We start from the raw sequence: 14,451 nt of genomic DNA, 5'->3' as shown, positions 1-14,451 counted from the left end.
CAAATGAACCATCTGTTTCCAAAGTCACCTTAAACATGTCCCTTTAGTTGTCCAGACTTTAGCGGACTGCCCAGGCAAGTAATGTTTCAGCCTAATAATTCAAGCTTAATAATTAATTATGTCTGATGCAATATCCTTCTGAACAAGGATTTCTTTATTCCCCACCAGGATAAGGTAAAGTTGTTTGAGGTAACATGGAAAGATGCAATTTCAGTACAACCAACCTGTACGTTGGCCTTACCTCTGCTAGCTCATGCACATGGCTTTTGCTCCCAGTCTGATTGCAGTGTACATTGTGGATCATACATGCTCCATATGACTACAATGGACATGTTTTATTACAAGATCTTGAAATATATTTGCACCAGTGTTTTGCTCTTTGTCAGTGAAATTTATTGTGGTGGTTTAGACTTCTTTCCATGGGTCACCCTATAACCACGTGCAGTACTGAATAACTCCACATTGTGCAGCAGAGATGAGGTAGCTGAATGGGGGTGGGGAGGTCACCTCTTGCCAATTTCCTCAGCCTGATTTTCATCTATTACTCGTGTCTTTATTGAAGAGCCAGTTGCTCTCTCTCTCTCTCTCTCTCTCTCTCTCTCTCTCTCTCTCTCTCTCTCTCTCTCTCTCTCTCCCTCTCTCTCTCTCTCTCTCTCTCACTGTTTAATGTTAATGCTTCTTTATTTTCTCTCTTCATCTTCATGCTGATGTTTCTTTTCCTACTCTGCAGCTTTGGCTTTTCTGTTCCTACTATATTTGTACTTAAAGATATTTTATCCTCATAGTTGTTTCAGCCACAAGGTATTTCATTTTCTGTCTCTAACCTCCTCAGATCAGTCTGCATTTTAAGGACATCTTTAGATGGATTGATTTACTTTGCAGCATGCTGTCCACTCATAGCACACATGGATTCTTCCAGCATCAGAGGAATGAATATTTCCTGCACCCATAATAGTCATCAACATTTATACTCAGTCATGCAGGCGGGCTGGATTCCTTTCAGCAGGCATTTTAGATAAGCTCTGTGACAGTGACATTTTCCATACTCAAGACTTCATTTTTACCTGTGTCATAACTGCTGTGTCTAAAAAGTGAAATGTTTATATTTGCATTACTGTTGAAAAGATATATGCACTTCCTGACAAAAAAAAAATTATTTGCAGGTTGTACAAGTTCTGCTCACAATATATCCACACAGCTGAAAAGGAAATTATATATAACAAACAAGCATATATTCCCACACTCTGCCACCAAATTATTTGTAATAGTCAGATGGCGGTAGTCTCATGACCAGCACTATTGCCACTGTTTTTTATGAGACAGTACAGACTTTAAATCTACATTGTAGGTATAGTGTGGTAAAGGATGTAGATGCCCTAGGTGCAGAGAATTTAGAAGGATGGATCATCCGGTATCAACAGAGCAGAAGTGAAGTACTGATCTTTATAAATAAATACTAATACTGCATTTGGGCTCATGGCTGAAGCACTCAAGCATATAACTGCAGAAAGTCGCTCGTTGCTTTTGCTACGGTTACAGAGCTGAAAAGTCTTTCATCTCGCAGTGTTGATCAACAAGACCTTTTTGTTTTAAACCCCTCAGCATGTTTCTCATCTTCCTTGGTATTGACTGCAAAGACTTTTCTTTTTGGTCTTCAACTTTGAGAGTTGTCAGAGACAGTGCCAGTTCTGAGAACAGTACAGGATTCCAGTTAACCGAGATATGGTTCTAATGCCAAAGAATATGAAAGGGGCGATTGTCTTTAAAATCATTCATCAAATGCACATTGAGGTAACCGATTAACTGAGCTTAGCATTTCAGTATTTGTGTTTGCACTCTAATTTATTCTTTAACATGATTTTGTTTTTGCTGGATACAGAAAATACAAAAGTGGATAAACGTTCTATATTAATAATTTGTACAGATTATAATATTAATGTGATAAAATAGTCTTGAGATTCTTCTCAAAAATTATTCATGTGTTGATTCATTTCACATTCTAAGGTCTATAACTCAATAAATTGAGTGTTCTGTCTTTCCAGCACAGACAAATTTACTTTTACCATGTTATTTTTGTGTTTTCTTTAGCTTCCATTATGACTTTCATATAAGCATTTCCCCATGTTTATTTCCCCTTGTTCAATGACAACAGAAACCACATGATAGCTAAAAATAAACAACAGATGGAATTTGAGCAAAAGTGGTACATATTCCTGCCAGAGGAAGCATTTCCACATTTGGCTTATTAGAAAAATATGGTGATTAAACAACCTCTAAAGGCCCACTTTGTCATTTTAACTGGCATCTGCTTCAAATAATAATAATAATAGTAATCTTAACTTACCTCAGATGTAAAGGTCAAGTCACCTTTACTGTGCAATGACCTTCAAGTTCAAGCGTGAATGTGTTCTATACCCATGAAACAGTTTTTTGTAAAGACATCATTATTGGAAAAGGGAAAAAAAATAAAACTGTGCAGCACTTCCAACAAATACCTGATTCCTAAGCTTTGTTAGAGATATAAAAAATACAAAAATGCAGCAGCATTTTAAATGCAGTGTCTAGATGCAGATCATTTGAAATTCAAAAAATCTGCAAATGCTTTGGTTGTAACAAAAGTCAGCAGGATGAATAGAGTAGACGTAAAAGTTATATATCATGGTAAAAATAAACATTCCTCCCTTTGTAATTCTTAAAGGTTCATGCACAGTTTTTACAGAATGTTGTTCATTTGCAAAAGCAAACAGTGCTGATTAAGGCAAAAAAACAAAACAGCAAGGCATTCAACAGGGGTTGAAAATATTTCATAAGAAAACTTGAATTTACTATTGGAATATGTTGTGTTTATGTTTTGCTTACTTATTTATATTTTGCAATGAGGTAGTTCAACCGGGAGAACTAAGGAGAAAAACTTCAGAAGGGACATTTCAGAATATTAAGGTATTTTTTTGGAAAGGTATTAAAAAATATATATATATATATATATATATATATATATATATATATATATATATATATATATATATATGGGTACCTGTTACTTCACTGACAAGTCAAAACAGCGACACTCACATGTTCGACTCCACATCATCGACACTTCATAACATCGGCGTTTCAGGTAAGCGATCTTCCCCCTCACAGGACCCATGGTAGCAATCATTTCACCATTAAGAAGGTAAGGACAACGCTGTCAGGGTAAATTTTGAATAATGACGTAAACCGTACGCGTTATAACAGAGAAACGAGTGCTACCATGGGTCCTGTGAGGGGAAGATCGCTGAAACGTCGATATGAAGTGTCGATGTGAGATGAACATGTGAGTGTCGCTGTTTTGACTTGTCGAAGTAATAGGTACCCATATATATATATATATATATATATATATATATATATATATATATATATATATATCTATACATATATATATATATATATATATATATATATATATATATATATACACACACACACACACACACATATATATATATATATATATATATATATACATATACATATATATAGAAGATGTGGGGTTATAGGACATGATACACAAAGTTTCTGTACTATGAGTGAGATTCAATGACTGCTGTATTGTTACAGGGTTTGAAGATATTCACTTGTAGTACTTTATCTTCACTTGTAGTACTTTATCTATCTCTGTAGTAAAGGGTATATGCAAATGCAAGAATCTGGGTCATGGCTAATGCAAACTGGCAATGTGATGTTCCCCAGAACTTTTGCCAATATCAGAAAGCCATGGTACACTGGTACAGTGATTCAAACAATATCTCTACCACCCTATTTGAGCAGTGAATTGAAAGAAGTGTATATGGTCTTTTGATGGTGTACACATGTTCACTTCTATGACTTGAGCAGAAGAGTTATCACCACAGTAGCTAAGTACTGTGAAGCCCTGTGTGTGCATGTGTGTGTGTATCTATGTGTACATGCATGTGTGTGCATGAGTGTGTGCATGAGTGTGTGCATGCATACGTGTGTGCATTTGTGTGTGTGTGTGTGTGTGTGTGTGTGTGTGTGTGTGTGTGTGTGTGCGCGTGTGTGTGTGTGTGTGTATTTCTGCTTGCATATGTTTGCAAGTGTGTGTGAGTATTCACCCCCTTTTCCACCTTACTCACATGTACTAACCATAGCTTCAATTCTGTGTCTGCCTCTAACTCCAACCTTACACATTAACTTATGAAAATGAAGTTTCCCTAACAGTATCACTACAAAAGATACACAGACATACATGTCATGCACAGTAAAATAAACACAAAACACTAAATCTTTTCACTTACCTAGTCCTTACTGAACCTCTTGCACACACACTCACATGCCCTAACAAATACAACTATGCACATATAACACAAAATCTAACCCCATCCAAGCCCTTATTCTAACACTAGCCAGCAAACATTCACATGCATACTTCTACCATTAATACTATCAAAAACGTGAATACTGACAGATAAGTAGTCATGCACTGAGCAACAATCTCAGTGCATGTAAACTTAAATAAAAAAAAAAGGGTAAAATAAAATGCACCACTCATATACCTGTTGATTATACATACTAATTCAGAGATAGGACAATATCAGGAAAAGGGCATCTTCCCCAACACAGAGAATCATGTGTTCTTGCAGACCTGCCGACCATCTGCTTAGCTAAATAAATGCTGTCAACTAAACAGATGTCAACCAGAGTTATTTCAGCCATAACTGAGTGTTTATACAAATATTTAAAAAAGTGATCACTGACTTATTGACCCCATGTAAGCGAAAGCTTACAATCCCAAACACTTTTAACAAAATCGCTGTTCCACAAAAATAAATAAATAAATAAACAAAAAGTAAAAAATAAAAGCATTATATAAAGTGGGGAGCTTCGCCCACCACACCCACCAACTTAAATACACCAACTCTGAGATCGCACTACACTGACAAAAACAGCAAAGTAATGGAGGCGGCCAAGAAATTTCTTTCCCAGGGAAAGAAATCACTTTTATGCCATTTTCGCTATTTTGCTGTTTCGTGCTTTCAAGTTCGATCAAGACGCATTCAGAAGAATTGCGTCTTCGATTATATAATAGGAACCCTACATATATATATATATATATATATATGTATATATATATATATATATATATGTATATATATTTAATGGATGTGTGTGTGTGTGTGTGTGTGTGTGTGTGTGTGTGTGTGTGTGTGTGCGCGTGTGTGCGCTCATTAAAGAGTAAGGGGCATTACACAGCATACATATATACACAGGAAGAAACGTATGCACTTTATAAGCATTTTTAACATGTGGGACAAAAGATTCACGGTATAAAATCGGAATAAGTAAGTAGAAGGAAGCACCAGACTATTGAATAGCAACAATGATGAAGGGCTTGTTAGCTTGAAAGCGCTTAGCAGTACACTTTTATCATTTTTTATATTATTGTTTTAATACATTTCCCTACAGTTTCAGTATGGTGTTTCCTGCATGTTGCATTGCTTGGATTAACAATGAGAGAAGAATAATGTTTGCAAGGAGATTATCTGACTGAGTAAAATATTTAAGAAACTCCACAGCTGCATTTCCTCTTGTAGCTACAGTAGGAATTGATAGTTTATTAGCTGTTATTTTGGTGGGTATTGCGTGAACTGAAGATAGCATATTAACCAGTACTTTACATAATATATCTGGAACAATGATGACAAGAGAAAAATCATTATTAGTTGTGCTGCTACATGAAATCAATTACAAAAAGACATACACATTCTACTAGCAGGACTTGCTCAAAATCTAATTAAAGGACTTTTTTTTTCAGGAAAGTGAATGCAGATATGTTAGAATGGCTAATGTAATAACTACCAACTAATGTTAATGTCACCCTTCTCTTAAAAAAACATTTATATTTCTTTGGCAAATAGACATCTACCCATGATGCATGTGATTTTTATATTTTATCTTTCATCAACTTGTGAAAGTTGTTTATTTGCAACATTTACACTGCCTGCTCATTTAACTGTACTGCAAATTGCTCTTACACATCATTAATATTTTATATACCATATTTGGTTTCTGTTGTCTTTTTGTTTATACATGGATGTCATTTTGTAAAATGCACTACAGTTATACTGCCAAAGGCACATGTGAGGCTTCATTTCTAGGTATATTCCTTTCTACAGACTATTAGCTCTGAAAGTAAGAGAAATTACCTGGACTAGCCCAAACAAGCTGGGCATTGTTGTATGATTTCTGGATGGTTGTTTGATTCCATACCTGAGAACGAAATCCATTTGAGTTAATGCCATTTTTCTATTTGAGAAAAGCTATTAAAGAATTTCTTCCATATATATTTTTTCTGTGATTATGGAGCTATCCCTTCAGTTATTCCTAGTAGACTGAGTTGTTAATTTTGACTGAAGAGTAAAGGAATCTCTTTTTGATCAATAGTTGAGCTTAACAGTTTGTGGAGGTGCTTAAAATATTATTTTTACGAAATGCAGAAAACCAGTGACCATTTTTATGAGCAATGTTATATCTGTATATGCCACAGCTTAGCAAGGTAATCTAATAGTTCAAAATGACTGGATACAAGTAAATTTCTATCACCAACATAACAGCCTTATACACAGGAATGAAGAATAGTCATCTTAAATGCAGATGTTGCATGCATTCAAATGAGGCAACTTAACAGTGCTGCAACTGTGCGAAATAAGGAGAAAGCCTGTCTAATTTACTTTTGAGAAACTTAGGACCAGGATTTGGATTACTGTTTCTTTAAGTAGTAGTAGTTTCTGAATAAGCGATCAGTTATGTCTGTGGTATAAAGAGTGAGATATTTAAACATATTTTAGAGACAATTTTTCAACAAAACATAGGTTAATATATTTTAATAGGAACTGATATATTTATGATAAACATAGGAAGGTAGCGCTGAGAATGAAACTTGTAGAATTGAGTAGTGCTGGATTTACATGGGGGTATTTTGTTAAACCTAAATATTAATGACCCATTTGAATGAAATACAGAACATAGTGGATTTTAGTCCATGTAGTATTGATATAGTCACTCATTTTCTTTTCGTGTTCTGCTGTAGAAGTAGGGGTAAAGTCCATTTGTCACTAGAGCTATCAAAAATTCTTTTTCATTTTTCATTTTTGGCATTCATGTCAATGTTTGTAAGAAAATAAACTTTGTTTTTGAAATGATGTTAATATAATTCTTTGACATTTTGGTTAACTAACTAGTAAGATAACATGATTATGATGCCATTTTGTGATCTAGAGTGGAATGTTTTTACCTTGAAAAAGCCAGGTGGCAAAACTAGTTGTGATGTATTTTATGGAGTATCCATACAACAAAGCTTCAGCACTTGGAATTACTATAAAGAATGCTGTCTCATTGCTACCATATTTGATTTTCTGTGCCTATCTTAGACTGTGTAAATTGTGGTCAGATGAATATTTATACTAGAAGACCATCAAGAATCCATATTATTGTAAAACTAGATTTTTTTGAGGTGATACTAGTTTTCTTTCTTAAATATTAGATGAAGTTGTGAAAAAACTTTTATGACTATTTCGAGTACAGATTGCATTTTACTAGAGTAAATGAAGGGGGTATGAAGCAAGTTCCTGGTTTTGCATATTGAAGCTTGAGTATAGCTACCCAGAGGGATATAACATACAGAGGACTGAGGTATCACAGCAGTAAAGAGGTTAAATAAAGTAGGAAGAAATGGGATGAATTTCACTGATGCTTTGCGAGACATTTGATACTTACTTGTTTTAGTGGCTTATTTATGGGTTGGGTTACTGTTGTATTTTTTTTTAGTATTACAATCAGGCCTCTGAGATGTACACAGCTAACAAAGCAACTGTAATTTTTGGGTGCAGCCCAGAGCTGTCTGTGGATAACAGTAAGTGACCTTCCTATTGTTTGCACATTATTCTAGCTCTGCAAGACTAATCCAATTTGTATGAAGCAAATTTAAACAGGTTCATAGGTTCATAGGTCAGTACTAGGCTATCGGCCCAAGGGCCTAAGTAAGCCTAGCCAACAAGGTTCCCTGGCTTACGCCACCCAAGAAAGTTAATTTCCTGTGTCCCTGTCGAGCAGAGCCACAAAAGTGATCCCCGGGGTGTATTTCCTATTTCCCATCCAATCATCAAGACTTTTCTTGAAGACTGCTAATGAGGAACTTTACTTGACATAGATGGGTAGCTTGTTCCATAGTATAGGAAGTCTCTGAGACAGGAATCTATCCCTCCAGCATGTCCTGTTTATTGTGGTGACAAGGTTTAGGTCCCTAGAGCGTGTAGCTTGGAGGGATTGGGATTTCTTTAGTTGTAGCATGCCCAACAGCTCTGGGGTTTAACATAGCTTTATATGTTAGGCAGAGATTTCCTCATAGTAGGCAATATGCTACAGAGTAAAGCTGGAGTTTTTTTGAGATGGTCAGTGTAGGGCATCTGTTTGAGGCCAGTAGTCCTCTTTGTAAGGTACTTATGTGGCCTTTCCAGCTGCTGCAGATGTCTTGTGAGGTACTTTCCAAAAGGAGCGTTGTACTCTATAATGGGTCTAATGAGTGCCGAGTAGAGGGGGAACAATGACCTCTTTTTTCCTGGATGACAACCCTTTTGTGATGAGGTGTGCCACATAGAAGGATTTCCTGACTACTGTGGCGATGTGATTAACAAAGGAGAGACTACTGTCCACCTGGGTCACAAGGTCTCTTATTACACATTTGGCATTAAGTAGACTGCTGCTTATGTGGTAGTTCATGGGTACAGATTTTTTAACAACACTTTTTGGCATTGAGCTTGAGGCCATGCCTCTGACACCAGGTATTTGTCTCAGTGAGGCCCTTCGGTAGGATGCCCACATCATTTGGAGACTTGACTATGGCTCCTAGCTTGCAGTCATCTGCAAATTTTGTTAGCTAGAGGCCTTCTGTGTTAGCCTGTACATCAGAGAAGTAGATACCAAAGAGGAGAGCTCCCAGGACTGAACCCTGTGGTACTCCACTTGTCACTGGTTTGAAGTCAGATTTGGAGTCTGCAACTTTTACAGTGTGGGTTCTGTCAGTGAGCCAGTTGGCATCCCATCTTGTGATGTAGGGATTTATACCTAGTTTAGTGAGTTTAGCTATAATTCCAGAATGGAGGATGGTGTTGAAAGCCTCAGCAAGGTCAAGATAGGCTGTGTGAACCATCTTACCCTCGTCTATGGCTTTCGTGACTGCCTCAAAGAAGTCAATCAGGTTCAGAAGGCATGATCTGCCTTTCATAAACCTGAAATGGGTGGGGTCCAGAGTTTGGAGGTTACCAATGTCTTTGTTTATGAGTTCCATGATGATACATTCCATGGCCTTGCAGACCAGGCTCATCAGGCTAATAGTTCCCAGGACCAGTGGTGGCTCCCCATTTGTGGAGTAGGATAACTGTTGCTGTGTACCATTCACTGGGCACAAAGCCTGACGTAAGACTATGATTGAACATGGTGCTTAGGTAGGGAGCCAGTTCGTTCTGAAGTTTGTGTAAAATGCAGCCTGGGATGTTGTCCTGTCCCATGATGCTGTGTTTTTGGTTTTGGAGAGTGCAGCTTTTACCTGCATAAATGTGATTACAGATACTCTGCATTCTTCCTGTATAGATATGGGCCCTTTAGGGGGTGAGAGGGGAGGAAAGTTAACACTGAACCTATTTGCCAGGATGTTGGCAATATCAGTTGGATCTGTAATTTTCTTGCCTTTGTGCTGTAACTTAGAGCAGATCTGGGTGTTGCCATTGAGGTTCTTGACATAGCTATAGAATACTTTGTGGCTGCCCTTAGAATCAGTGGTGATTTTGTTTTCATAGCTAGCTTTGGAGGATCTTATAAGGGATCTCAGCTTCTTACTGAGGCTGACCAGGGAGCTCCTCCACTCATGGGATTTTACTGTCTTTTGCAACAGTTTCTTCCTTCTGCAACTACTGTTTATATGAAACTAAGCTGAAATATATTACTGTGTACATTATAATTCATTTTATTTTTTATCACATTCAGATTTCTGGGAATGACAAAGTCAAAAAGCAGCTATACCTACTAGGTATGGTCAGGCTATCTCTAGATGAGAAATGCCTGATCCTTTTCTGATTTATTCAGTTTAAATTGCCTGGGTTTGCAGGATAATGGCAATTGTGCTCATGAAACAAACTTAAAATATATGTCTGTGGCTGTTACTATTCTGTTTAAGAATTTTTGTCACAATCAGATAACTAAGATGTACACAGTCACCAATGTATCTGTCATTTCTGGGTACAGGAGCTGTCTGCTGGTAAAAATGATTGACCCTGATGGTCATGAACAAATACTTTATGGAGAGAAAGTTGCAGGGATGGGTTGAACATGAAGCTATTGTCCATGCCTTTGTACCATAAAGAAAAAGCTGTAACAGGTTATTTAAAATGTTTTATAAGTCCATAGTTTGACCTCATTGTCTAAGCATTGGGCACTATTGATTCACCTAATAGCAGGCCAAAACGAGGTTGGGAAATATTAGCTATAGGACATAGCAGGGGTGGTCATATTGCAGCAGTAATCCCTATCTTGCACAAATAAGGGCCCCCTATGTAACAATGTATATATTTAAGGTTTCTGTCAGCAGCTAGAGTCTTCTGTCCATAGGTTCATAGGTTCAAAGAAGATTACTAGGGTAACAGCCCTAGAAACTTTATATGTTTAACCATATTTACATGTGGTTAGGTGAGTGCAGTTTGCAGAAGTAAAGGTCTATGGTAGTTAATGCCGACTTCATCTGTCCAAGAGGGACTTGGGAGGCATCCCAGGAGTGAATTTGCTGTCACCCATCCATTGATCTAGGTTGCATTTGAAGATGGTCAGGAAGGGGCTCTGTTTCTTGTGAACTGGAAACTTGTTCCAGAGAAATGGCAGTCTCTGGAAGATGTATCTATCTCTCCAGCATGACCTGTTCATGTCACAGGCTTGGTTAAGAGTCCCGAAGTGAGTGACCCTCACGCAGTTTGATTTACAAATGTGTAGCATTTCCATCAGTGCTGGGTCAGAGACTGCCCTATAAGCTAGGCACAGGTCACCATTAGCAACCTGTAGGAGACAGAATACAGTGATAAGGCTTTCAGTCTTTCCATGTATGACTTGTTTTTTGTACCCGTAATTTCTTGGTGAGAAACTTCTGTGGTCTCTCCAGTCTTTGCAGGTGTCTGAGGAGGTATATGCAAAGGGGAACATCATACTCAAATATTGGTCTAATGAGGGCTGATTATAATGAAATTATAACATCCTTAGATCTAGGTGTGATTCCTTTACTTATAAGATCTGCCGTATTGAAGGATTTCCTTGCAAATCATGTTCCCCTAGGTTTACATTTAGGCGGGATGCTGTGTATAATGTAATTAGCAGGTCTGCCAGCTTTCCCAGAGGGAGTAATAATGTATTATTTTTGCATTTATATTTAATCCATTCCTTTGGCAAAATTATTTTTTCTGTGTTAACCCTGTCTACAGTATATTAACATCACTGGGGGACTCAATGATTGCTCCCAATTTGCAATCATCAGTGAACTTGGTCAGTCACCGACCATCTTAGTTTGCCTGGACTTCTGAGAAATAAATTCAAAACAGTTAAAGGCTCAGCACAGAACCCTGCTAGATGTTAAGTCACCCACTTTGACAGTATGTGCCCTTTCAGTAAGCCAGTTGGTAATGTTGGGATACATTCCCAATTGAGAGAAATTTCTATAATACCTGAGTGAGGGATTGTGTCAAATGCCTTGGCTAGGTCAAGATGGGTGGTATGAACTGTCTTTCCCTCATCCAGGGCCTTGGCTGTTTCTCAAAGAATTCAACCATGTTTAACAGGCATGATCATCCTTTAATAAATCTGAACTAGGTTGGGTCCAGAGATCGGAAATTATCAATGTCCTTGTTAATGAGGTCCATAATGATTCTTATCATGGCCTTGCAGATGAGTCTAGTCAAGCTTATGGGCCTATAATTCCCAAGGTTGTTTGATAGTCCCCCTTTATGCAGAGGGATTACTGTTGCTGTCCTCCATTGCACTGGAACAAAGCTAGTTCACAGGCTAAACAGGGGTCCAAGTGTGTCAGCTATGTCATGTTTTAAGTTGTTTAAAAGGCAACCTAGGATGTTGTTTGATCTCACTGATGCTGTAGTTTGTGACTTGGAGAGCAGTGAGATGACCTGCTGTTTTGAATGGTAGCAGGTATACTTTGGGGGATGACTGGAGGGGATGGGGGTGTGAAGTTTGCTCCAAATTTGTCAGCTAGATGGTTGGCTATTTCCTCCAGCTGAGTATGGGTGCTGTCATCCACAAGAAGCTCAGCACATAGCTGGGTATTCACTGCAGATGTAGTTAAAGAATGCCTTGTGATTATCCTTAGCTAGGGAGGCTATTTTTGATTCATAATTAGCTTTGGAAGATGGATTTGTTATTTTAAGCTAGAGAAGGATTTCTTCCTCTACTGAGATAGTTCCCTCTTGTTCTTGGAAATTAGTTTCTTTCTCTTGTTATATAGCCTGTTTTTACTAGAAGACAACTAGGGTGGCTTGTTTTTTAGGCAAGACCTGGTTTTAATTGAGTCAGGAATATCCGATTCTTTAGAACTGCTTAAGTGGTTGTATGTGGCATTGGTGTGCACCTTTGCATAGGAATCTGTGTTATCTGCATTTGAGGGTTCTTACACCATCAAATAGTAGGAGGTAATTTGTCTTCAAAAAATTCTTAAGCCTCTTTCAGCTTGATGGGGTATCTGGTCTTATAATTACATTGAACGAGACAGATTTATGGTCCAATCTTACCAGGGAGGGCATCACAAGGGGGAGTATAATGCTTTCCCATGTTAATGAGTACTATGTCCAGGACATTTGAGCCTTTTGTGGATGTGCTGACTAGCTGTTCCAGAGCATTTGTATTGAGAAAGTCCAAGAATGTCTATGCCAGCACATTTGTGGTCAAGTATGTTTCCCATTCGATGGTAGGATAATTCAAATCACCCATAAGATAAGGTATTGGGCTGTATGACAAGTGTCAGTAAGTCCAGATATGTGGTATGCTTTTCCTGTTTCATGGTGGGGCACCTATAGCTAGCTGTGATGTGGTAGGGAGCTTTTCATATAGTTAATTGGACATGGAGTAGCTCAAGACAGTCTTACTGTTTGATAAGAATTGAGGTGTATTTATCCTTAATAAAGATGGCTACATCCTCCTCCTTTGGTTCGTTCATACTCAGTTTGTGGTCTAAATGCATGGAAGCCATTGTAGCCCTGCGCAGCCAGGGTGCTTACCTCACCTTTGAATCACATCTTGGTGAATGCACAGATATCAGCATCTTGCAAAATGAGGAGTGCTTCCAGGGAGTGCAGTTTCTTGTTTAGACTCCTAGAATTAAGCAGCAGTACCTTGAGTTTATCTAAAGAAGATTTTGTTTTGTTGGAAGGTTGGTCATTTTGACATGGCCTAAAAAGGCACAATAGGGATGGCTAATGCCCTTGTCAGTATTGGAAAGCCTATAGACAGGTGTAGACCATCTCTGGCAAAGCAGTGTGACCTGTCAACTACGTCTCCCAGACACATATTGGATGCTCTTGGACTGACACCAGAAGTTAAGCCAATTGTTAGCCAATCATTTTTTGTTTGTGTTGTGGCATCATCCTTGGAGAAGATAGAGAGCTGCTTAAAGCTAGGCTTATACCTGCCTGTGACATGAAATCTGAGAGCTCACTCATGTCTCTCTTCATGTAGTCTAGTCAGGTGCATCTCAAGTCATTCACCCCCAACACAGACTATGACAGAGTCATACCGGTACTTGCGGCTGAGTGACTTGTGTGCTTGAATGACTTGACAGATCCCTGCACCTGACAGGCAGCTAACCGTAACCCACTCTTTATCCAACTGCTGAGCACAACAGCCACGTGCCTTATAATGGAGTTACCTATGACCAATACATTAGGGTTTGTGGTGTTAGACCTTATGGGCTTGTTTGTTGAGAAACTGGTGCATGTGTTATTATGTATTACGGTTGCTGTTTGCATTGTCATGTGTGTAAGTGGTTTCCATTTGGGAGGCCCACTTACCTTTTGGTATGTTACTAGTGAGTACCTGCACATATGTGGGTTTATGCATCATGTCCTTAAGTGCTGTGTGTGCGCTGAAAACCTGTGTGACATTAGAGTTGTCCTTATGTGAGAGTCTTGCTTCCAATTTCATAGTGTAACTACATCTCTCACATAAAATATTTGTTTGAATCAGGAGTAAGTGGTTGACAGTATACATGAGATAATTGCTACATTGCCTCAGGATGCCCATGTCTATTAGGCTGGCAAGAGAAATGATGGGAAACTGCCCGTCAATGATAGCAAACTCTTCCTGTATGTTTTATTAGGGAATGGAATGGGTTAATTTGACAGGACTGTG

At 38.2% G+C, this 14,451-nt stretch overlaps 1 long non-coding RNA gene across 1 annotated transcript in view; it reads left to right on the top strand.

The window, feature by feature from the left end:
- The first annotated feature begins 665 nt into the window (after nucleotides 1-665).
- LOC122804892 overlaps nucleotides 666-14,451 on the top strand; it is a 37,027-nt gene continuing 23,241 nt past the window's right edge. Inside the window, exon 1 of the long non-coding RNA XR_006365252.1 lies at nucleotides 666-1,791. This is a non-coding gene — a long non-coding RNA (uncharacterized LOC122804892). The remainder of the gene's footprint in view (nucleotides 1,792-14,451) is intronic.

The sequence above is a fragment of the Protopterus annectens genome, chromosome 6.part0 (assembly GCF_019279795.1).
Source record: "Protopterus annectens isolate FY-2018-M chromosome 6.part0, PAN1.0, whole genome shotgun sequence".
NCBI lineage: Eukaryota > Metazoa > Chordata > Ceratodontiformes > Protopteridae > Protopterus > Protopterus annectens.
The sequence above is the reverse complement of the archived record's forward strand: the minus strand, read 5'-3'. Positions and strand labels throughout refer to the sequence as shown.